Raw genomic sequence first — 27,426 nt, forward strand, 5'->3', positions numbered from 1 at the left:
GTCTTGATCTCTTGTTTCCTGAGTTTGAGCCCCTCATCAGGCTCTGTGCTGACACTTCATTGCCTGGAGTCTGCTTCAGATCCTGTGTCTCCCTTTTCTCTCTCTCTCTCTCTCTCTCTCTCTTTCTCTCTCTCTCTTTCTCTCTCTCTCTCTCTCTCTCTCTCTCTTTCTCTCTCTCTCTTTCTCTCTCTCTCTTTCTCTCTCTCTTTCTCTCTCTCTCTCTCTCTCTCTCTCTCTCTCTCTCTCTCTCTCTCTCTCTTTCTCTCTCTCTTTCTCTCTCTCTCTCTCTCTCTTTCTCTCTCTCTTTCTCTCTCTCTCTCTTTCTCTCTCTCTTTCTCTCTCTCTCAAAAATAAATAAACATTAAAAAGGAGGGATGGCGCCTGGGTGGCTCTGTTAAGCATCTGTATTTGGCTCAGGTCCTGATCTTGCGGTTCTAGCCCCGTGTCAGGCTCTGTGCTGATAGCTCAGAGCCTGTAGCCTGCTTCAGATTCTGTGTTTCCCTCTCTTTCTGCCCCTCCTTCCCTCCATGCCCTGTCTCCTTCTCTCAAAAATAAATAAAAGTTATTTTTTAAATAAAAAAAAGATTCTGCGCAGCAAAAGAAATAACCAACAGAATAAAAATGAAACCTATAGAATGGGAAAATATATTTGAGAACCATATATTGATTAGTGGTTAATATTCAAAATATGTAAGGAACTCTTATAACTCAAATTTCAAAAAATAAGTCATTTTATTAAAAATAGACAATTTTTAATTGAATATTAACAATTGAATAGATATTTTCTCAAAGACATACAAATTGCCACCAGTATGTTAAAAGGTGCTTAACATCACCAGTCATCAGGGAAATGCAAATCAAAAGCAAATCAAAATGACGTATCACCTAACACTAGTCAGAATGGGTATTATAAACAAACAAAAATGATAATAAGTGTTGGTGGGGATGTGGGCAAATCAGAACACTTAAACACTGTTGGTGATAGAGAATATAATATGGTGCAACCACTGTCGAAAACAGTATGGAGGCTCTTCAAGAAATTAGAAATAGGACTAGCATATAATTCAGCCATTCCATCTCTGGGTACATACCTGAAAAAAATATCTCAAGGAAATATCTGCATTCTAGTGTTCATTGCAACCTTATTCACACTAGCCAAGATATTAAAACAATCCAAATGTTCAAGAAATGAATAAAATGTGATACATAAATACAATGGAATATTATTCAGCCTTTAAAAAGGAGGAAATCCTGCCATTTGCAACAACATGGATGAAACTGGAGGATTTATTGTAAATAACACAATATACTACAAATACTGCTTATATGAGGTGTTTGAAAGAGTCAAAGCCATAGAAGTAGAGAATAGAATTGTGTTTCTCAGAGTCTGGGGAAGGGGAAATGGGGAGTTGTTGTTCAATGGGTATAAAGTTTCAGTTACACAAAATAACTAACTTCTAGAGATCTTTATGCAATATTTTTTAACAAAACCGTATCATGCCCTTAAATATGTGTTAAGAGGGCAAATCTTGTGTTATGTATATATACTACAAACATATAATTATAAAAAAGTGGGGGGGGGGGGTATGGACTAGTATTCTCCAGGAAAACAGAACCAATAGGAAATGTAAAGATGTTGAAGAAGAGATTTATTATGGCAATTTGCTCACATAATTATGAAGGCTGAGATAAACCACATTGTGCCATCTGCAGGCTGGAGAACCAAGAAGGCCAGTAGTATAATTCAATCCAAGCCCAAAGGCCTGAAATCCAGAGGAGCCTATGGTATAACTCCCAGTCTATACGCCCGAGGTCAAAACATTTGATGGCTAAGGTCAGGAGAAGATGCACATCCCACCTCAAGGACACACACACACACACACACACACACACACACACACACAGAGAGAGAGAGAGAGAGAGAGAGAGAGAGAGAGAGAGAGAGAATTTGTCCTTTCTCTGCCTTTTTTGTTCTCTTTGGGCCCCAATTCGTTAGAGCCTGCCCACCAATATGGGTAAAGAGGATTTTCTTTATTCATTCTATTGATTAAAATGCTAATCACTTACAGAAATACTGTCACAGACACACCCAAAAATAATGTTTTACGAGGTATCTGGGTGTCCTTTATCCCAATGAAGTTAGCACATAAAATTAACCTCTGCACTACACAAGGAAACTTTGAAGGTGATAGACATGTCTCTTACCCTGATGGTGGTGGTGGTTTCACAGGTATATGCATATATCCAAACATATTTTGTATATCAGTTATATCTCAATAAAACACTACAGCTGGGTTTGGTCCTACAAAAATGAAAACTTATATTCACAAAACAAGTTATACATGAATGTTCATAGCAGCTCTATTTACAATTGTCAAAAGCTAGACACAATCCAAATATCCTTTAATGAGTAAATGGATAAGCAACTTGGTACATCCATACAATGGAAAATGAAATAAGGAGGAATGGCTAGTAATAGGTACAACAACTTGAATAAATCTCAGAGATTATTTTTAGTGAAAAAGAACACTTGTTTCAAAGGTTATATATTTCATGATTTAATTTATACAACCTTCTCAAAAAGATAAAGTTATAGAGATAGAATACAGATTAGTGGTTGCCTAGTATTAGGTTGAAGGAAAGATAAGACTATAATGGGATAACCACAGACGTGTCTTGAGGGTGAAGGGACTGTTCTATGTCCAGTCGATATAGTTCATGGATCTGTATAAATGCTAAAGTTCATAGAATAGCATAAGAAACAAGTCAGTTTCACTCTGTGATAATCTAAATAATAAAATGACAAGAATAGTATCCTATTTGGGGCACCTGGGTGGCTCATTCAGTTAAGCGTCTAACTTTGGCTTGGTTCATGATCTCATGGCTCCTGAGTTTGAGCCCCAAGTCAGGCTCTGTGCTGACTGCTCAGAGCCTGGATCCTGCTTTGGATTCTATGTCTCCCTCTCTCTCTGCCCCTCCCCTGCTCCTGCTTGGGTGCTCGCTCGCTCTCTGTCTCCCACCCACCCCCCCCCCCCTCAAAAATAAATAAACATTAAAAATTTTAATATAAAAAATAGTATCCTATTTTACTTAAATGATAACCAGTGTTTAATCACATATAGTGAGCTTTTACTACAACAAAATGATGCATGTTTTATTTTCAGGGTAATTGACACATTGAAGGGAAATTTTCAGACGATCTTGATCGTATTATGACAATGATGAAGAGGGATGAACTTAAAAAATAATAATAATGTCAGGAATGCACTTTAAGAGAATATATTTGCCAAGACAAGCTGTTTAATGAATAACCGTTTGAACTGAGTCTTGAAGTATTACTAGATGTTGACCAATTTAGGAGGAAATGTCTTTCCAGGTGTAGACAACTCCATGGTGAATGCCATGGGCACCTACAATTTTTTTGTTTGTTTTTGTTTTTTCTCAAGAAAAGGCAAATAACAATGCAGATGTAGCTAGAGGGTATTATGCTCAGTGAAATAAGCCTCAGAGAAAGACAGATATATGGTTTCACTCCTATGTAGAATTTGAGAAACTCAACAGATGTACATACGGTAGGGGAAGGAAAAATAAGATTAAAACAGAGAGGGAGGCAAACCATGAGAGGCTCTTTTCTTTTTTTAATTATTTTTTTTTTGAAAGAGAGAGAGAGTGTACACGTATGAGCAGGGAAGGTGGTAGAGAGATGCACACAGAATCTGAAGCAGGCTCCAGGCTCTGAGCTGTCAGCACAGAGCCAAACCTGGGGCTTGAACTCAGGAGCCAAGAGGTGATGACCTGATCTGAAGTCAGACATGTAACTGACTGAGCCACATAGGTGCCCCATAAGAGACTCAAATGCAGAGGACAGGAGCACCTGGGTGGCTCAGTTGGTTGAGTGTCCAACTCTTGATTTCAGCTTAGGTCATGATCTCACAGTTTGTGAGAATGAGCCCCGGGTCGGGCTCTGTGTTAACAATGTACAGCCTGCTTGGAATTCTTTCTCTCTCTCTCTCTCAAAAATAAATTTAAAAAAAATTTAAAAACCTGAAAAAAATACAGAGAATAAATTGAGGGTTGCTGGAGAGGAGTTGGGTGGGAGGATGGGATAAATGGGTAGAGTTAAGGAGAGCACTTTTGGGGATGATCACTGGGCATGAATGAATGAATCACGGGGTTCTACTCCTGAAGCCAAAGAGGACACTATATGTTAACTAATTTTAATTTTAATTTAAAAGGAAAGAAGAGGCAATTAATATTTTATGTGTAGATTTTAAGTTTGTAGGATGTAGAATCAGGTGGGACTTGAATGGGGAAAGATCTCAATGTTAAAGAGCTGACTTTCTAGACAGGAAAACATTCATTTTTATCTTGAGGGTAGTAGGGAACTATTGGACATTAAGCTAAAAACATATCCTCCACCTCTTGTCTAAATAGCTGTAAAAAACAAACCAACCAACCAAACAGAAAACCCTCTCAGTATAGAGAATCTGAAGTATTGCCAGATACTTTCAAAGACATGCATGTTATTTGATCTAATTTCTCTATTTTAACTGTAACAAAATCCAGGTAGTGTTCTGAAGTTGTTTGAATGAATTGTTTTGCTTTCATCTTTTTTTTTTATTTGAGAAACAGAAAAAAAAAATGGTAGAAACATCAATAACACATTAGAAGAGTAACTAAAAAAGAAATTGACTTATATTTCTATGTATCCATCCATCCATCCATCCTATAAACAAGTACTAGCACACATCATGTACCCACCAAGGTGTTAGGCATTGGGAATTAAAAATAAAAACAAAACACAACAGTCATTGTATCTGCCCTCAAAGGACTCTTTCCCATGAAAGATAGGGAAATCTATGATTAGTATACTCTGAAATTTGGATTATGACAAAATTATCCACAAGATTCTGTAGAAACACAGAAACAGTGCCCCAGATGTAGCCCTCAAAATGTTTCCGAGTCCTGGCAGATACATAGGAGTGAGCTAGCAAGTACAACACAGGAAGAAGAACAGGATCACGTTTTTTAAAGTGTGGCACATTCAAGGAATTTCAAGGAATTCCCTGAAGGTGGATACATAGAGAAGTAGGGAGAGACAAACCTAAGAAGATGTTTACAGCCAGTGATACTAGAATGTGTGTTTCACATCAGAGAGAACAAATCTGATGATTTGGTTCTGCCTTGATTAGCTCTGAAACCCAACCAAAACTTTCTCTGAAAATTGAGTAAGCAAACCAGATTTGAAAATGCCATTTTTTACTTATGTTTTCGTAGAAGAAGAGGGATTGGCAAAACTAAACATTTAACCCTAACCATTTTTCTGCCTTGTATGTTCTGAGAATCCTCCATAGCCAATATTTGAAAACCATTGCAGTAGTAATTGGGTAGTGACTAAGGGACTTCCAGAAAAGGCATTGTAAGGCATGTACAATTTGGAGAGAAAATATACTTCCTCCAGTCAGTATTCACAGAAAAGGAAGTCTCTGAAGAAGATAAAAATTAAAATTGCCATCTTTGATTCCAGTAATCACCAGTGTATACCATTGCTATAAATGGTAGGCATGTGGCTATGGCAAATTGAGTCAGCTTTCATTTTTAGGTTAAGCAGGGAATGCTTAATGGGAATTTTCCCACTGCCTTCGTCATAGCATGGCAATGCAAAACAGGGCTGGCCTAAAGTTATTGTCAGGCATTTACTTGTAGTAGTAGACATTGGCCAAAACAAGTTGTTTAATGAATAAAAGACTTCAATTTTTTTATTGTAAGAGAAATCAGCTCTTTCAAGCATCCCTAGATCAGAAGTTCTGTAACTGTGTTTCTGCAAGAATATTCATGTATAGTAAGTTCCCCAGGGACATTTATGCCTATAAAAGTTTGAGGATCTCTGCGTCTAGACTGTCACCTGTGTGAGACCTCACACTGAAGTCTTACACAGTCAAACACTGGGCACACCTCTTCCAGCACTGAATGGAAGACAAAATTTGGGAAATTCTTGAAGATTTCAATGTTATGGATGAGGGAAATGAGACGAGAGAGCTTAGAAAGCTTGTCCGAAGTCACATAATCCTTCACAGTTCTCCTGAGAATGAAATTAAGTTACTTTACTTGATATAATAACCAATGGATTCACTAATGTTTTTGTCACCCCTCACCCCCAGATAACCCTGCCTGCATTCCCAAGTGGGCATTTCAAGTCTCACGGAGACCATTTATACCTCAAAGAAAAGATTACTTTTAACAAGTAACAAAGGGAATGCAGATGTTTCAGTCCAACTGGCTGAGGGGGTGTCAAAGCAACTGAAATTAGTGATGCTCAGAAATTATCATTTTGCCAACAGTTTCAAGTTTTGCTCACATTTAAGGACCAGAACAGCTAAGGACCGGAACAATCATTTGAGCTTCACATTATCTTTTCCCTTTGGTCTCTTAAGGACATGCTAAGAATTTGTGAAAATGGACACAGCCAGATGTCCAGAAGGAGCAAGAAATAGAGAACAGGGATGAATTCAAAGGGTTTGAAGCATCTAATCAGGAAGAGACTTTTTTTTTTTTTTTTTAAGTGAGTTGAGTTGACTTTTTGTATGCAAATTTGGATCAGGAAATCTCATTTATACCCTAATGAGGATGTGAAGTTCCTAGGAGTTCTCATCAGCCATTGGGCATTTGGCCTCCTGTAACTGAGAGAGAGCTCTGAGATTTTTTTTTTTTTTTTTCTAATTCAAGTCAGATTGACAGTGTCTCCAGAAAAACCCTGACCTGCCTAGAGCTAGGTGATAAATAATTAAGGTGTTGGGAGAGATATGGTGGCTCTCACCTGCTTGATCCCTTCAGATGCCAGGGGCTTTCAGACTGTAAGGCTCTGAGAGAATGTTCTTTTCTGATGACTTAGACCTAGGAGAGAATCCTAGTAGGAAGTAAAGCAATTATACTCATTGTGTAACTTAATGACACAATGTAATGTGTCTGCTAAGTGGATGTGAATATATGTGGGTTATTAAAGCAAGGTTATGGATCTGAAGAAAGCAATAACCAAACTCTAAAACATTTATGACAATATTTAACAAGCTAATATTAAGCAGACTTTTTAAGAAGTTTCAAGCAACTTCATGTAATAAATTGAGTTAACCAAAAAGAAACAGCAGCCTCAAAGAGTATCAGTCCAATCAATCTTTTTCTCATTTTGTAATAATTTATTTGTATTATTCTCTGAGACACTGTGAACATATGTGTTTATTTCTGCTTTGATGTATTGAAACTCATTACCAAAGGGCTTTTTCTAAATATCCTCTGAAATATTTATATAAATTACAGACATAACAATACTGTTTATAAATTGACTTTTATTTTATTCTTTTTCTTTTTCCTGCACCCAAATCTTAGTAAACTCTAATCTCAGCATCTAATTGTTGTGCTTCTCTTAGTGGGGACAGGGAGAAGATCTCAGGGTTTATAACTCTCCATCTGTGCTGGAAAGTTGACATTTGTTGCATAATATTGTTTTTGTCAAAAAAACCAAAGAAGTGCAAATTGTGTGCATGCAAGATAATGTGACCTTTTTATATATTGATAACATTCCCGGTTGCTGATTGCATTATGGAGTGTTGATGTCACGTACTTGCCCTATGCCATACTGACACTTTTGCTTTTTATTTTTTTTTATTTTTATTTATTTATTTATTTATTTTATTTATTTTTGAGACAGAGAGAGAGCATGAACGGGGGAGGGGCAGAGAGAGAGGGAGACACAGAATCCGAAGCAGGCTCCAGGCTCCGAGCCATCAGCCCAGAGCCCGACGCAGGGCTCGAACTCACGGACTGTGAGATCATGACCTGAGCCGAAGTCGGATGCGTAACCGACCGAGCCACCGAGGCACCCCATCACTTTTGCTTTTTAATTTAATCTATAAGGAAATCCTATACAGTTACTTTTTTAAATTTTTTAATTGTAGGAAAATATACTTAACTTCAAATTGACCATCTTAACCGTGTTTAAGTGTACATTTCACTGACTTGAAATATACTCTCATTGCTGTGCAGCCATTACCACCATCCATCTCCAGAATTTTTCTCATCTTGCAAAAGTGAAATTCTGTAACCATTAAACGATAAAGCCCCATTCCTCTCTTTCTCCCCTGCTTCTTAAAACAGTCATTCTATTTTCTGTGTCTTATGAATTTGACTACTCTAGATACCTTTTGTAGTGGAATCATGCAGTATTTGTCCTTTTGTGATTAGTTTATTTCAGTTAGCATAGTGTCTTCAGGGTTCATCCCTATTACAGCATGCATCAAAATTGCATTGCTATTTAAGGCTGAACGCTATTCCATGATAGGTATATACCACATTTTGTTTATCCATTCATCCATTGCTGATCCATTCATCCATTGATGGGTCCATAACATGGGCCATATACTCTGGCCCATGACATATTTTAAGCTGAACTGAACTATTACTTGAAGATTAATTCATAAAACAATGAAATAATGGTCAAAAAGGTCAAACTGGTTGCCTCTTATCATCCAACATTTCTCTAAAGAAGGTAAAAGAAAGCTAGTGGTAGTTAGTTGTGTCTTAGAAAAATTAAGAGTTGACATAAATGACTTTTACCTTAGAAATAATAGAGCTGAATTTGGTTGAAAGTGGTCTAGTAAAGTACACATAGCAGCAACCCCACCCCGGAGAACCTAATGTATCTTTGTCATCTTCAATTAGGTATCCATTTGAAAAATGGTACATCTCAAACAAAATGTGTCATTCCTATGACATTCATTTCAGTACTCCCTTGCAGGCAATATGACTACTACCCACTGATGTGTTCAAGTCCAGATCTTGACACACATCTCAGATTCTTACGAAGTCTCTCTCACCACCACCTCCGACCCAATCCAAGTATGAATTCTTATACATAGCTCACAAATTTATCAACTTGTTTCATACCTTTTGATATTTCCATGTGCTAGGTCATTGTGGTTGGCTTACTGGAACAATTTCATAACTGGCCTCTGATTTCATTTTTGTCTCTCAGTCCCATTTTCTAAAATACAAACCTGGTAATGTGTTCCTCTTATCTCATATATTTTTACGAGGTTGTCAGTGCCCTTAGGATAAAGTCAAAAGCCCTGATTTAGCTTGAAAGGACTATTACGACTGTGCCATGTTTTTTATCTCTGCCTACTCTTCTTTTCTCTTCCCTTAACCTTCTGTCTCCCTTCAGCTTCTCAAATGCATATTCTCAATTCGGGTGCTTTGTACTCATTGTCATCTGTGCCAGGAATACCCTTTATCCCTCTTACCTTTGCAAAGCTGACTTCTATTTCTATATATGTTATCAATGTAGGAGAAATTCCATAGCTGTCTTCTCTTGACCCACAAATCTAAGCAAAGTGGTCCAACTCACTGCTTTCACTCAACATGTGATTCCCCTACAGAAATGTATCATATCGTGTTATAATGGCCTTTTAGTTCATTTGTACTTCAACCAAACTAAAATTCCATGAGGGAGAATAACACATCCATTTTGTACATAATTTCTTCAATCCTCTACCCTAATGCTTGATGTTATGGGTCTAATTGTGTCCCTGCAAAATTCAGAGGTTGACGTCTTAACCTTCAGTATCTCAGAATGTGACTGTATGGAGATGGGGACTTTAAAATGGTGATTAAAATTAAATGGACCCTGATCCAATATGACTGGTGTCCTTATAAAAAGAGAAGGAAACACCAGATAGGTGTGCACAGAGGAAAGACCATGGGAGGACACAGAGGGAAGGCAGACATTTGCAAATCAAGGAGAGAGGTCTCAGGAGAAACCAAACCAGCCAAAATATTATTTTGGTTCTAGCCTCTAGAACTATGAGAAATAAAATTTTGTTGTTTAAGCCACTAAGTCTGTGGTATTTTGTGCTGGAAGCTCTGGTAGACTAATATGCTTCATAAATGTAGACAGTCAACAAAAATGTGTTGAATGAGTGACACACAGAAAGGCATAGTCAAGGAAGATTTTCATGGATTTTTAACTGAACTTCGCATTAATTATTAACACAAGTTATGCTCCTGTTGTGAATCCTTTATTCTGCTACACATTTTTTTTTTTTTTTCATTTGTAACAACCTTGCAAGTTAGCCATTATTACCTCTACTTTTCAGATGAGGAAACTGAAGCTCAGGAAGCTTAACTGAGTCTTCTGAGGATACCCAATTAGTGGTAAAGATGAATTTCAAACCTATGTGATTGATACTAAGTCCAGAACATTAGTATGATAATCTAATACCTCCTACATCATCTCCTCTGATCAGGTTTACCTTAGTTTGATTGTCTCATAAATAAAGCAGTACCATTATTCTTTTTTTTTTTTTTTTTTGATAACTGTTTCTATAATCAAGGAGAACTTGAATGTAAATATGGTTTTATGGTTCCTGATACCTTAAATAAACCATATAAATTACCTTGACAGATAAGATGTGCTCAATGTTCTGTCTACAGTTGGCTTGCGTCTGTAAGATGTTAATTATTTGATGAATTGAGAAAGTTCACATTAAAATGCCAGTATAAAAAAACATGTTTTGATAGTGTAAAATTAATATAATTCACACATGAGAGTTTATTTTAAAATAAATTAATTATAGGGGCGCCTGGGTGGCTCAGTCAGTTGAGCGTCTGACTTCAGCTCAGGTCATGACCTCACAGCTCGTGAGTTCGAGCCCCACGTCAGGCTCTGTGCTGACAGCTCGGAGCCTGGAGCCTGCTTCTGCTTCTATGTCTCCCTCTCTCTCTGCCCTTAACCCACTCACATTCTGTCTCTGTCTCTCTCAAAAATAAAATAAACATTAAAAAAAATTATTTAAATAAATTAATTATTCTTGCAGCACACATGTAAACCTGACTCTGGAAGTGTAATATGGTTGAAAGCCTATTCATTTTAGCATCAGAGGCAACTGGTTTCATATCTCACCTGTAAGATCTACACGTGACATGTTCGTGACCCTCAGGTCCTCTCCCTGGATGCCATTTTTCTTTAAAATAATGTGAGCCCCAAGGAATGGTTGTGAGGCTGGAAGGAGCAAACTCGTAAAACTCTGACACATAATAGGTTTTCAATCAATGTTTTTAACGTCACCTTTGACATGAAGGAATAAAGATTTACTTTAGGATGTTATAATGGAACATCTCCTCAAATCTAGAGTAATTAAGCCACATCTAAAATTATTAGACGAAGAACTGGAAATAATGAGTTTGCTTAGTTTACCTAGAGCAATGTCTTATAAGTATAAAACTCTGAGGACATGTGATATCCTTTGTCAGTTAGACCCCTTTCTTTTCCTAGCAGCACTTCCAAATGGCTACTGTCTGTGATGCCCTGGAAAATCGCCTGGGCAAGTACAGTAGAGCAGAGCCTGCGTATATAAAAGGTGGCTGGTGCTTTGGTCTTGTCTTGAGAACTGTGTTAACAAACTACAAGGAGGAAGCACTTTACCTTTGCCAGGCCTGCAAGTTATCTTTAAGACTGCTTCAGGGTATTTTACTTCATCCATGATCATCTCCTTTATTACTTAACAGAAGGTCAATTCGTTCACTGTCTTAAAGAAATCTTTAAAATCCTGTCCATCCACTGTTAAACTATTAGGGCTGACAAGGGGAAGGGGGTGGCCTACTACTTCCAATAACTTACTCTTAGTAACTGCTATAGAAGCCATGCATGAATAAAGGCATTCTGCAAATCTCGCATGCTCTGGTTGTCTTTAGTTTGCTGTTGAGTATGTCATGAGTGATGAGCTCTGACAAGTGCACAGTGGAAGACAGTGTCTTCCTCCATTTTTCTTAATAGGTTAATAAGCTTCAGTCATTTCTTCACCATTTCCATCATGTTCTTAAAGAACTGGCCTAAATTTTGCTTGCTTTTTCTTTTTTTTTTTTTTTTTTTTTTTATTTTTTTTATTTTTTTTATTTTTTAATATATGAAATTTACTGTCAAATTGGTTTCCATACAACACCCAGTGCTCATCCCAAAAGGTGCCCTCCTCAATACCCATCACCCACCCTGCCCTCCCTCCCACCCTGCCCTCCCTCCCACCCCCCATCAACCCTCAGTTTGTTCTCAGTTTTTAACAGTCTCTTATGCTTTGGCTCTCTCCCACTCTAACCTCTTTTTTTTTTTTTTTTCCTTCCCCTCCCCCATGGGTTTCTGTTATGTTTCTCAGGATCCACATAAGAGTGAAACCATATGGTATCTGTCTTTCTCTGTATGGCTTATTTCACTTAGCATCACACTCTCCAGTTCCATCCATGTTGCTACAAAAGGCCATATTTCATTTTTTCTCATTGCCACGTAGTATTCCATTGTGTATATAAACCACAATTTCTTTATCCATTCATCAGTTGATGGACATTTAGGCTCTTTCCATAATTTGGCTATTGTTGAGAGTGCCGCTATAAACATTGGGGTACAGGTGCCCCTATGCATCAGTACTCCTGTATCCCTTGGATAAATTCCTAGCAGTGCTATTGCTGGGTCATAGGGTAGGTCTATTTTTAATTTTCTGAGGAACCTCCACACTGCTTTCCAGAGCGGCTGCACCAATTTGCATTCCCACCAACAGTGCAAGAGGGTTCCCGTTTCTCCACATCCTCTCCAGCATCTATAGTCTCCTGATTTCTTCATTTTGGCCACTCTGACTGGCGTGAGGTGGTATCTGAGTGTGGTTTTGATTTGTATTTCCCTGATAAGGAGCGACGTTGAACATCTTTTCATGTGCCTGTTGGCCATCCGGATGTCTTCTTTAGAGAAGTGTCTATTCATGTTTTCTGCCCATTTCTTCACTGGGTTATTTGTTTTTCGGGTGTGGAGTTTGATGAGCTCTTTATAGATTTTGGATACTAGCCCTTTGTCCGATGTGTCATTTGCAAATATCTTTTCCCATTCCGTTGGTTGCCTTTTAGTTTTGTTGGTTGTTTCCTTTGCTGTGCAGAAGCTTTTTATCTTCATAAGGTCCCAGTAATTCACTTTTGCTTTTAATTCCCTTGCCTTTGGGGATGTGCCGAGTAAGAGATTGCTACGGCTGAGGTCAGAGAGGTCTTTTCCTGCTTTCTCCTCTAAGGTTTTGATGGTTTCCTGTCTCACATTCAGGTCCTTTATCCATTTTGAGTTTATTTTTGTGAATGGTGTGAGAAAGTGGTCTAGTTTCAACCTTCTGCATGTTGCTGTCCAGTTCTCCCAGCACCATTTGTTAAAGAGACTGTCTTTTTTCCATTGGATGTTCTTTCCTGCTTTGTCAAAGATGAGTTGGCCATACGTTTGTGGGTCTAGTTCTGGGGTTTCTATTCTATTCCATTGGTCTATGTGTCTGTTTTTATGCCAATACCATGCTGTCTTGATGATGACAGCTTTGTAGTAGAGGCTAAAGTCTGGGATTGTGATGCCTCCTGCTTTGGTCTTCTTCTTCAAAATTACTTTGGCTATTCGGGGCCTTTTGTGGTTCCATATGAATTTTAGGATTGCTTGTTCTAGTTTCGAGAAGAATGCTGGTGCAATTTTGATTGGGATTGCATTGAATGTGTAGATAGCTTTGGGTAGTATTGACATTTTGACAATATTTATTCTTCCAATCCATGAGCAGGGAATGTCTTTCCATTTCTTTATATCTTCTTCAATTACCTGCATAAGCTTTCTATAGTTTTCAGCATACAGATCTTTTACATCTTTGGTTAGATTTATTCCTAGGTATTTGATGCTTCTTGGTGCAATTGTGAATGGGATCAGTTTCTTCATTTGTCTTTCTGTTGCTTCATTGTTAGTGTATAAGAATGCAACTGATTTCTGCACATTGATTTTGTATCCTGCAACTTTGCTGAATTCATGTATCAGTTCTAGCAGACTTTTGGTGGAGTCTATCGGATTTTCCATGTATAATATCATGTCATCTGCAAAAAGCGAAAGCTTGACTTCATCTTTGCCAATTTTGATGCCTTTGATTTCCTTTTGTTTTCTGATTGCTGATGCTAGAACTTCCAGCACTATATTAAATAGCAGCGGTGACAGTGGGCATCCCTGTCGTGTTCCTGATCTCAGGGAAAAAGCTCTCAGTTTTTCCCCGTTGAGGATGATGTTAGCTGTGGGCTTTTCATAAATGGCCTTTATGATCTTTAAGTATGTTCCTTCTATCCCGACTTTCTCAAGGGTTTTTATTAAGAAAGGGTGCTGGATTTTGTCAAAGGCCTTTTCTGCATCGATTGACAGGATCATATGGTTCTTCTCTTTTTTTTTGTTAATGTGATGTATCACGTTGATCGATTTGCGAATGTTGAACCAGCCCTGCATCCCAGGAATGAATCCCACTTGATCATGGTGAATAATTCTTTTTATATGCTGTTGAATTCGATTTGCTAGTATCTTATTAAGAATTTTTGCATCCATATTCATCAGGGATATTGGCCTGTAGTTCTCTTTTTTTACTGGGTCTCTGTCTGGTTTAGGAATCAAAGTAATACTGGCTTCATAGAATGAGTCTGGAAGTTTTCCTTCCCTTTCTATTTCTTGGAATAGCTTGAGAAGGATAGGTATTATCTCTGCTTTAAATGTCTGGTAGAACTCCCCTGGGAAGCCATCTGGTCCTGGACTCTTATTTGTTGGGAGATTTTTGATAACCGATTCAATTTCTTCGCTGGTTATGGGTCTGTTCAAGCTTTCTATTTCCTCCTGATTGAGTTTTGGAAGAGTGTGGGTGTTGAGAAATTTGTCCATTTCTTCCAGGTTGTCCAATTTGCTGGCATATAATTTTTCATAGTATTCCCTGATAATTGTTTGTATCTCTGAGGGATTGGTTGTAATCATTCCATTTTCATTCATGATTTTATCTATTTGGGTCATCTCCCTTTTCTTTTTGAGAAGCCTGGCTAGAGGTTTGTCAATTTTGTTTATTTTTTCAAAAAACCAACTCTTGGTTTCGTTGATCTGCTCTACAGTTTTTTTAGATTCTATATTGTTTATTTCTGCTCTGATCTTTATGATTTCTCTTCTTCTGCTGGGTTTAGGCTGCCTTTGCTGTTCTGCTTCTATTTCCTTTAGGTGTGCTGTTAGATTTTGTATTTGGGATTTTTCTTGTTTCTTGAGATAGGCCTGGATTGCAATGTATTTTCCTCTCAGGACTGCCTTCGCTGCATCCCAAAGCGTTTGGATTGTTGTATTTTCATTTTCGTTTGTTTCCATATATGTTTTAATTTCTTCTCTAATTGCCTGGTTGACCCACTCATTCGTTAGTAGGGTGTTCTTTAACCTCCATGCTTTTGGAGGTTTTCCAGACTTTTTCCTGTGGTTGATTTCAAGCTTCATAGCATTGTGGTCTGAAAGTATGCATGGTATAATTTCAATTCTTGTAAACTTATGAAGGGCTGTTTTGTGACCCAGTATATGATCTATCTTGGAGAATGTTCCATGTGCACTCGAGAAGAAAGTATATTCTGTTGCTTTGGGATGCAGAGTTCTAAATATATCTGTCAAGTCCATCTGATCCAATGTATCATTCAGGGCCCTTGTTTCTTTATTGACGGTGTGTCTAGATGATCTATCCATTTCTGCTTGCTTTTTCTTTAAGAGATTCTTAGTTGCTTGAAAATAATAAATTCTATACATTTCCCCTCAAAAAAATACTTATCTCTGATGTTTCTGCTAATGCTGCCTTTTCTGTGTTTGACTACAAATACTTTTCTGTATTTCCATTATAGTCATAATGATAATGTCTGCTTGGCTATGTATCCAACTAAAATATACATATTGACTGAGATGTCAGTAAGGTGGTAGAATAGGAGGTCCCTGGCTATAGCCACCAGCCATAGAAAGAGCAACAAGCAATTATCCACAAAATAATGACTTTTTAAAAATCCCAGAACCCAGGGTGAAGGTAAAGGGTCCCTTTGGACCACAAAATACAAGAAAAGCCTCATTAGAAGGGTACAAGGAACAGTTTCACTTGGCATCACCCCTTCCTGAGGCTGAAACAAAGCCACACTAAGAGGGACTCTCTGGGCCAACGGTTTTCCAGCGGAGAACAGAGAGCACCCAGTGGATATCCAGCTTCCACAGCATTTCAAGCTACTTCCTAAGAGGTCTGTCCAGTTCTTATGGGGATCAAGGAGGAAGTGGTAAGGCTAGAATATCTAGGTTGAGCTAAGAACAAAGAAGTGGGGGGCAAGACTCACAGTGACCAGTAGTCACACTGCATCCCTGCTGGCAGTGTCACTTGGCCATTGAGCCCACCCAGCCATTTGGCCCACCCATGGAGCCAAGCCTGAGGTCCTGTTTTGCTAAAGAGCACAGTTGGCAGTTCTGCCTGGCTGGGATTTCCAGCCAGCAGTCCAGCCCAGCCCAGCAGCAGAGTACAGCTGCTGGTCCCACCCATGCAGGGAGCCAAGCCAGAGACCCTGCCCAGCTGTAGAACATATAGCCCATTCAGACAGCAACCCTGTCCTATTGCAGATCTCAGCCTAAGGCTCTGCTTAGGCAGAGAGCTAACTGTGAACCCGCCAAACTAAGAAGCACATCCCAAAGTTTTGAGGGGCCAGAGAGCCCAGACGGTAACCCCACCTGATCATTCAGATCATGGAGCCCAGCCCCTACTACCACCCAACTGAAAGATACAGATTCCAGTCTATCAGCAACCCTGCCCAACTGACCTGCCTGAACTGACAGCCTGGTAGTAACCTGAACCTAGGAGGGAGAACAGCCAGCAGCACTGCCTGGGAGGAGAATCCAAGGAGTGATCCTGATGGACTATATAGGGAATAGCCTGTGGCTCTAATCAATTGCAGGGACCACCCTGCAGCCTTGCCTGAAGGCAAATCCCAGCCAGCAGCCACAGGCCTCTGGAAAGCATAACCTGGGGCTCCACTTGACTGAGTGATTGTGGATTCCAACCTATGGATCCACTCAATTTCAGAGTCCAACCAGTGGCATTACCCTACCAGAGAGACCTAATAAATGAATTCAGTAAAGTTACAGGATAGAAAATCAACATAAAGAAATAAGTTGTATTTCTATACATGGACAGCAAGCTATCTGTAAAAGAAATTAAGGGAACATTCCTACTTATAAGGGCATTGAAAAGAATAAAATACTTAGGAATACATTTACCCAAGGAAGTGAAAGATGTATACAATGAAAGTATAAAACATTGATGAAAGAAATTGAAGACACAAATAAATTGAATGATACCCTGTATTCATATACTAGAAGAATTTGTACTGTGAAAATGCCCATACAACCAAAAGTGATCTACAGAGTTAATGCTGTCCCAATCAAAATCCCAAGGACAATTTTCTCAAAACTAGGAAAAACAAAAACAAAAACAAAAAAGTTGGTATGGAATCACAAAAGACCCTGAATAGCCAAAGCATTCTTGAGAAAGAAGAACAAATCTGGAGGCATCACACTTCCTGATTTCAAACTATACTTTAAAGCGGTAGTAATTAGAATGGTATGGTACTGGCATAAAATAGACTCATAGATCATTGGGACAGAATAGAGAGCCCAGAAATAAACTCCCTTATATATGATCAACTGATCTTTAGCAAGATCAAGAATACACAATGGGGAAAGCATAATCTCTTCAATAAAAGGTATTGGGAAAACTATAATCACAAGCAAAAATATGAAGATGAATGGACCTTATCTTACACAACTCAAAAAATCTTCCTCAAATACTTAAATGAAAGATGCTAAAGCATAAAGTTCCTCAAAGAGACTTTGGGAAAGTTTGACATTTGTCTTGGAAATTATTTTTTGGTTATGATGCCAAAAGCACAGGCTACAAGAGCAAAAATAAACAAGTGGGGCTATATCAAAGTAAAAAGCTTCAATACAATAAAAGAAACCATCAAAAAAACACAATATGATCTAGGAATTGGAAACAGAATCTCAAAGAGATATGTACACTCTCATGTTTTTTGCAGTGTTACTCATAATACTCAAGATATGGAAACATCGTAACTGTCCATTGATGGATGAATGGATAGAGAAGATGTGATATATATAAGCCATGGAATGTTACTCAGTCATGAGAAAAAGGAAATTCTGCTGTTTGCAATAACATGGATGAACTTTGAGGGCATTATGCTAAGTAAAATAAGCCAGAGAAAGACAAATACTGTATGGTCTCAGCAATATTTGAGATCTAAAAAAGTTGAAATAGTCAGAATGGTGGTTGCCAGGGAGAAATGGGGAGATATTGTTCAAAGGAAGCAGACTTGTTGGGATCTAATGGGTGGCTGAGAACCCTAATTGAGATCTAATTGGGATTCTGGGTGGCTGAGTCAATTAAATGTCTGATTCTTGATTTTGGTTCAAGTCTTTATCTCATGGTTTGTGGGACTGAGCCCCACATAGGGCTCTGTGCTGACAGCATGGAGCCTACTTGGGATTCTCTTTCTCTCCTCTTTCTCTGCCCTTCCCTCTCTCTCCCTCTCAAAATAAATACATAAAATATTTAGAAAAATAATAGTGACAGTTGGTGTACACAAGAAGGTAGGGTAGTTTATTTTCATTATTGTTATATTTTTATAATTTTTCTTTTTCAGAAAGAAAATATATCATTATTTCTGGAATTAGAAAAATTCATAAAAATAACTATAAGTAATTCATTCATGGTCTATCACAGAGAATAATTTTTAATAATTTCATATAGTTTATGTATAATTTCCTTTTATGCATATGTTGATATATAAAATTTATGTATATATAAATATAATTATATATTTTAATAACATTAACGTAATGCATACAAATTCCCATATTATGAGAATTTTGTGAGCATTAGTCATGATTACATAATTTTCCATCCCATAGATATAGTTCCATTTATCTTTGTCTTTATTTCCATTTGTTATATATTTAAATCTTTGATATTTATTTATTTATTTATTTTTTTTTTAATTTTTTTTTTTTAACGTTTATTTATTTTTGAGACAGAGAGAGACACAGCATGAACGGGGGAGGGGCAGAGAGAGAGGGAGACACAGAATCGGAAGCAAGCTCCCGGCTCTGAGCCATCAGCCCAGAGCCCGACGCGGGGCTCGAACTCACGGACCGCGAGATCGTGACCTGAGCTGAAGTCGGACGCTTAACCGACTGAGCCACCCAGGCGCCCCTAAATCTTTGATATTTATAAATAAAAAAAAAAGCAAAGGACAAAGATCAAGGCATTTTGTTGAACCTCTAATACTCCCAGGAGAATACCTTCAAAATCACTAATTTCAATTATTGTGATGAAATATTTGGTGTAGGGAATGTGTCTCACCTTTAGAGCCCCAAGCTTATTGAAAATATCCTGCCATGTGGTATCAATTTAAATGTTTGTTAGAAAATGAAATAATGACTAATATCTATAAATACGTACTATGAAATTGCTTTCTTTCTGGTGGTCATGTCTAGACAAGGATCTGAGTAAACATAATCTATAAAAAAGTCAGTAGCAGATATTTATTTAGAATACCAATATGCAGCGATCTCTGAAGTAATACTAGTTGCTCTCAATAGCACCTGCTTTTTGGACACAGGCCAAGTCTCTGGGAGTTATTGGCAGTCCAGAGTTAGCCAGCAGTCTGAGGCCTACACTCCAAGAGATATGGTAGGACTGGGCTTGACATAAGCTGAAAATGAAACTCAGAGTCATGTGTGTGAGTAGGCATGGCATTGCATCAGTGGTCTTTTTTTTTTTTTTTTTAATTTTTTTAATGTTTTATTTTTTGAGAGAGACAGAGACAGAATGCGACTGGGTTAGGGGCAGAGAGAGAGAGGGAGACACAGAATCTGAAGCCATTTCCAGGCTCCAAGCTGTCAGCACAGAGCCCAGCGCGGGGCTCAAACTCACAAACTGTGAGATCATGACCTGAGCCGAAGTCAGATGCTCAACCAGCTGAGCCACCCAGGAGCCCCTGCATCAGTGGTCTTTAAACAGTAACAATCCACAAGGTCTCTGTTGTATTAGTATGGGAGAATAGAACATCAGGGTTTTGTACTCCCAGCAACTTACCTTATCCATGAATCTCCATACAACTTTTTCTTTTTTTCCTTTGCTCTCATTCACATAAACACACCACTTTTGGAGTCTAAGGGACTAGCTGAAACCAAAATGTTGACACTTACAGGTAAATTGGCTATGTCTTATCTCCCTCCTCCACATCTCAGGGTTATTAGGAAGATGATGTGATGGTATCTCTAAGGCATTTGGCACAGCTCCAAGGAGTGAGGAGGTGTATATGAAGTGCAGTTTCTGATACTCCCCCCTTCTTAGTGTTGATGACATTTGAGCTTAAATAATTTAAAGAGATTGATTTTTATTTAAAGCAAAGCAAATAACAACAATAAACTGCTTGAATTTCTGAGAGTCAACATTATAGGGCCATTAAAATTTGTGAGCTGGGAAATTCCATGATAAAAAAATGATATTCTGGGAGAAATATTTTGTCAGCATTTTGAAAGGGAGACGGAAAGTGGACAAGAGGATTGAACATAAAGATACAGCAGTTGTAGGAGTATTTGTAAGAATACTTTATCAAAAAATATACGTGTGTAAAATAAAAGAATTTCGGCAGCAGGGTAGCTGTGGAATTTCTTAATTTCCAGGATGAGAAGAAAGGCATCATAAAGTACATGTTTATTATTTAGGCTGTTTATATAAGTATTTATAAAGTTGTATATGTTTATTATTTAGACTGTTTATGTCAGTATTTATCCAAGAAACACAGTGCTTTGTCCATAGATCAAATAAAGAAAAGAAGTCAAAATATTTTATTTTGGGGTAAATGCACTAACTACATTTGGAATAAGATGGAATGTAGGTGAAACCCAAGTGAGTAAGATTAGTCTTTTTTTTTTTTTAATTTTTTTTTAACCTTTATTTATTTTTGAGACAGAGAGAGACAGAACATGAACGGGGGAGGGTCAGAGAGAGAGACACACAGAATCTGAAACAGGCTCCAGGCTCTGAGCTGTCAGCACAGAGCCTGACGCGGGGCTCAAACTCATGGACCACGAGATCACAACCTGAGCTGAAGTCGGATGCTGAACCGATTGAGCCACCCAGGCGCCCCAAGATTAGTCATTTCTAACATATTAAGTCTTCCAACTTAAAAATACTGAGGAAACACAAAAGAGTTACTGCACTGTGCCTTCTATAAGAGTCTAACTTAATGTCCTTCTTCTGTGACGAGCCTGTGAGACTAGCCAGATCCAAAAATCATCCTCAAAGGGGTGTTCTATAAAACTGAATAATTATAGCTTCATTTAATCTCATTTATTATAGCTTTGCCATTTATGAGGAATATACTACCTTTACAAATAACTAACTTAATACTGCGATAATTTATGGTTTCCCCTGTTGTAGTGGGATGAGGTAGGTTGCTGAGGGTAAAGGTACTACTATTTCTTATTGGAGTATTGTTACTTATGGAGATATCTTGATTTTCTTTTGATGTTTATCATTTTTTACAAAGAAACTTGGTTATCACCGCTTTCCCAAGATGATTATGTGCACAATGAATAGTAAAACATAACATAGCTGAACCGAGATACATGTGCTATCTGTACTTACTAAGTGACTGGCTCCCACACACCAGCTTCCTTGTCTGAGATTAAAGTTCCGCTAAAATTATAAATCAGTTTAGTTCATGGAGTTCTTGATCTTTCACAAAAGAAGATGTTCAATTTATGATTAAAGGTTTATAAGTGTCCTTAATTGAAATGCTTTCAATTGTACCTAGAACAGGAATAGAGAATTCAGATGCCTTTGAAATGTTTTGGTATATATTCATTCAAAATGGGAACACATAGCATAATTGCATTATGACAGTAAAGCATTATTTCATATCAGTAGTAATAATTGGAGTTTGGAGAATAAAACTAATTGCCCTGCACTTCATTTGGTCTGGAAACATGAGCAAGTATCTTGGCTTTGATTGCTCCTTGGAAGGTGATTAAAATTAGATAATCATTGTGTTCCAAAGGGCAATACAGAAGCACAACTGAGTAAGCCATGAGTGGTGAATGTGAACTCCATTCTGATTGGGGGTTTCAACTATGAAATCCATTAGATTTGCTGCTTTTGTTTGAGCAGCTGTTGATCTGCAAATATATTCAGTGTAAATGTTTATATTAAACATTTAGACACAGTGTGCCGTTTGCATTGTTTTAATCCAATAAAAAGGTATCCACAGCCACCCAGTTTTATATCTGTTTGCTTTATAATGGATCCAAACACATTACCATGAAGACTTTTTGTTTGTTTGTTTGTTTTCCCCCAAATGAGCGTTGCACGCCTACTTGCAAGACACAATGAATCAAGTATTTTGGTGAATTGTTGGCATGTTGTCTTTCTGAAATGAAACTAAACCTTAGAAAATATCCCAGTATATTAAATTCAAGAGCCAGTGCCTCTTCTTAGTGGCATAATGGGAAAGTGAAAATTGTCTGGAATTTATTCCAAAGAGACTTACTTAATGGTAACTCCCTAAATATTATGTCATTGGATGGTAAAGTGATGTGCATAGTTTAAGTGTAATTTGTTTTTGTCACTAGAATGTAATATTGTAGCTCCATATTGCTGACTCCTTTAATATTGGAGATGTATATGGCAGTGGATCAGAAAATAAATACATAGGGGCGCCTGGGTGGCTCAATCGGTTAAGTGTCCACTTCAGCTCAGGTCATGATCTCACGGCATGTGGGTTTGAGCCCTGCATCAGGCTCTGTGCTGATGGCTCAAAGCCTGGAGCCTGCTTTGGATTCTGTATCTCCTTCTCTCCCTCTGCCCCTTCCCCACTCTGTCTCTGTCTCTGTCTCTCTCTTTCAAAAATAAATAAACATTAAAAAATAATTTTAAAAAAAGAAAAATACATAGCCAGCACCCTTCTTAATCACCTGTTTACTTTAAAAGTCTTGCTATCACTTAAAGTAACTATAATCCTGTTTCAGAATAATAACTTTAGATTTTTTTCAGCGAATGAAGTTTATTTAATGACTTTATGGGACTCTCCAGTATGGCATGCTTGGGAGTTAGATGGAGCTATGTTAACTTTGTGCTGTTATAACTTATCTAAAGTTCACCTTAAACACTCATGTAAATATAAGGTATGGTTTATACCTTATAGACTTATTGTGAAGTTTGAATGGAACATTGTAAATGACTTCACCATCAATAATGTCTGCATACAGCAAGTGAATAGTGTATAAATACTTCCTTCTGTAGGCAGTTTTAGTATAATCTGGGAGAAAAGTTTGGTCTGCCTGAGTTCCTATAATTTTCTGTATTCATTGTCACTGAGAAGTAGCGCTGTTTGTTTTGGGGTAAACTAACAGACTGGAAATAATCATTAAAAAATAATAAATAAAAAATAATAAAGAATCAACTGCATAAAGGGCAAAAACACATGATGTTTTAGTTTGTTTTTTGTCACCTTCCAATGCCAATGTGACAGCTAGGACAGGAATAACCAGTATGGAGACAAATGACTTTTGGAATGCCACCAGGTCTGTGGAACAAAAACTTGATGCAGTTTTCTGCTTGCGAGTGACTTTGATCTTATCCCCAGTTGCTGCTGGTATAGACTTAGGGCAGTACCCAGAGGGAGGGAGGGATGGAGGGAGAGGGAGGGATGGTGAACCGTATGTACCTCTTGGGTCTGTCTGTTTTCGGATTATTGTTTCCTAGACCCTTAGTACAAATGTCTCTTTTATTGTTTGGTTAATAGTTTCTGTAAGTGTTTCTTATTGTGTGTGTCATAAGGATCATAAGTTAAATGAATGACTTCTTAGACAAAACTGTTTTTCAAAAGTTATTTGAATGGTATCACTGACGTACTAAACCTTTAACTCTTACATAAGTACACATTTCTTCTTGTTTCTCTTTAGAACCCTCCATAAATAGTTGGTGATAGGTGTAATAGAGGTCAAATGAAAAGAAATTAGGATTTTTAACCTTATTATTGAATTAATGGTATATCCCCCATGCTACCATTGAAGTGACACTAACTTTACCATGTACCTGTGAAGAATAATTGGATGAACAGAGTCAAGAGATAATGACATAAAATCTGGCATTCACCTTACTCCTTTGCAGAGCACGTTTGAGGTGCCTTATATCATTTGGTTATTGTTTTATTTCAGTATGTTCAGTGTTGTACCCCGAATCCCACAACCCATTTGCCTTATAGGAAAGAAAACTGTGTACCTCTTCACAATTTGGCTGAAGCCTAACTTACAGATTTTTCTCAAGAGAGGATCTTAAAAATGAGTCGATGCACAACTTTGAGAAGGAATATCAGAAAGGAATTTGTCTAAGATTTCAGAAGAGGCATCCCTTAGATAGCACATGTTGAGATGTGCAGTATGCTAAATAGTCAACTGTGTAGGAGGTGGGATGGGAGATGGCTTTCTTAGTTTAGGAAATAGGGGTGAATAGAGGGACAAAGGGCAAAAGGGCACTGGAAGAACTAAAAGGGAGTGTATGTTGCAGAGAGGATGAGAGATTGCACAAGAGAGAACCACTGAGTGAGGTGACAAGAGTGAGTGATGGCAGGCTAAGACTCAGAGAAGAGAGGAGAGAAGTGGGGGCAAATGGAAAATTAGAGAGAAAAAGAAAGAAAAAGAAGGCAAGGAAAGAAAATGGGAATTGTGTAGAAGTGGGAAAGGGTAAGGGATGCAGAGCTAGAACACAGCGTTGTAAGCCATGTTCAAATTTTGAACATCCTGTAAATGTTATGTAAAGACTTAGAGTATAAAGATGACTGTGCCATGATCAAATTTGGGAAGTGTGGTTCCATAAAGGAAAGAGGATGATTTTTCCCTTTAGAAGTTTAAAATCAAATGGAGAGAGGAAGTAGAGAAGAATATAATGAAAACAATGCAGAATGGCATAAACAAGATTATATGATTAAATAAAGGGAGATATCATAATTTCTCGAAAGAAAACCAATCCAAACCTAAAAGAGAAGATGTAAAATAAGTTGATATCGGAGATCAATCTCCAAGAACTAATAACTGTCAGGGGAAATATAAGCAAATATGCCCCAGGCAGAGGAAACAACCTAGGGTGGTTACACTAGAGAAAGGAAGGAAGGAAAGAAAGAAAGAAGGAAAGAAGAGAGACAGAGACAGAGAAGGAAGGGAAATTAAGGGAAGGAGGAAAGGAAAGGAAGGAAAGGAATTAAGGGGGAGAAAAGGAAGGGAAGGAAAGAAAGAAGAAAAAGGAAAGTAAAGGAAAGAAAGAGAAAGAAAGAAGGGAAGGAAGAAATAACATGGGGAGGATGTGGAGAAATTTGAATACCTGTACTTTGCTGGTGGGAGTAGAATATGGTTCATCTGCTATGGAAAACAGTTTGGCAGTTCATCAAAGAGTTAAACACAAAATTACCACATAATCCAGCAATTCCACTGTTAAGTATAGACTCAAAGTCATTGAAAACAGATACTCAAAGAGGTGCATGCCCATGTTCGTAGTTGTACTACTCATAATAGTCAAAATGTGGGAACAACTCAAATATCCATCAACAGATGAATAGGTAAACAAATCGTAGCATGTACATACAGAGGAATATTATTCAGCCATAAAAAGGGAACAGAATACAGATATATGGCTACAGTATAAATAAATATAAAAAATATTATACTAGATAAAAGAATTCAGGCAGAGAAGGTCCTATAGAATGTGATTCCATTTATTTGAAAGGTCTATAATAGATAAGTCCATAGGGAAGACAGATTGCTGTCTGCAGGGGCTGGAGTGAGAGGGTTAATAGGGAATAATTGTTTAATGGGCATAGTGTTTCCTTTCTGAGTGATGTAAATATGTTGGAGTTAGAGATAGTATTTGCACGATATTGTGGATATACTAAATGCCACTACATTGTTCACTTTAAATGGTTTATTTTATATTCTATGAATTTTCCCTCAATAATAATAAAAATGAAAAGTTTAAACCTCATGCTTAAAATTATAGGGAACACTGAAAGGAAGAAAGCATAAAGAAACGTGAAGAGAAAGAGGAAAAGAGGGAGAAAGAGAGGGGGGAAAGAGGAAAGGAAAGGAAGAAGGCAGATCGCATATGTGTTTTTGAAAACGACTCTGCCAAGTAAAATTAATAAAGTCTTGAAGGAGAGGTAATGTCTTCTCTGCCCCGGGGTTTAGATATCTTGGAGACAGGTCTGGGAAGAAGTCTGAATCTGAAATGTGTATTTGGTACTCATCAATTTGCAGTGTGCTATTTCAACCTTGCAATCAAAAGAACTGTTCCTTTAAAACATGGTTTTATGATGAGCAGTTCAAGTCCACATTTTCTGACTAGCCATCAGTTCTTATAATTATTTTTAGGCTGAAAAGTTTTAGAGAACATGTAAGACCAAAACTCAGAGAAATATCCTTAGGGAGGTCACATTGTATAAAGCATCTCTGCAGAGAGCTGGGTTTCACAGAGTTAGGACACAGCAGAGCCAATTATCCAAAGATTTATGAGCAAATTGGTCTGACTGATAAAGACAGGACATAATCCAATAACAAAATTTTGCTTTGTTTCCCAAACTTTAAAGCGCGTGTGTGTGTGTGTGTTCCTCTTAAAGATATCGATTCTAAGCCTAACCAAGTAATTATAAAATGCTGAATTCTGTGTTTGAATTTACATCCTAGGAAAGAATAAATGAGAAGTCTTCCCTGATGTTTTAGGTACAGACCATGTGATCTGACTGATCAGCTCACACTAAGCAATTGACAGGACAAGGTGGAACAGTTTATGTTTCCTATTGGCCAAGTTCTTTCCAAATAGTGCTGGGCATATAAATTGGTGCATCCACTGTAGTAAACATTTTGGAGTTTCCTCAAAAAACTAAAAATAGAAATACCACATGATACAGCAATTCCACTGCTGGTTATTGACCTCAAAAATGAAAACACAAGGGGTGCCTGGGTGGCTCAGTCGGTTAAGTGTCATAATTCAGCTCAGGTCATGATCTTGCCATTTGCGAGTTTGAGCCCTGCATCAGGCTCTGTGCTGCTAACCTGCTTCAGATTCTGTGTCTCCTGTCTCTCTCTCCATCTTTCAAAAAATGAATAAAAATTAAAAAAAAAATTTAAATGGAAACACTAAATTCAAAAACATATATGCACACCTGTGTTTATTACAGCATTATTTACAGTAGCCAAGATATGGAACCAACCCAAGTATCCATCTGTAGATGGATGGATCACACACACACACACGGAATATTATTCAACCATTAAAAAGAATGAGATTTTGCCATTTGTGACAACATGGATGGGCCTAGAGGGTATTATAATGCTAAGTGAAATAAGTCAGATAGAGAAAGACAAATACCAAGTTATTTCGCTTATATGTGGAATCTAAAACACACACACACACACACACACACACACACACACACACACACACA

Source organism: Panthera leo, chromosome E2 (assembly GCF_018350215.1).
Source record: "Panthera leo isolate Ple1 chromosome E2, P.leo_Ple1_pat1.1, whole genome shotgun sequence".
Lineage (NCBI taxonomy): Eukaryota > Metazoa > Chordata > Mammalia > Carnivora > Felidae > Panthera > Panthera leo.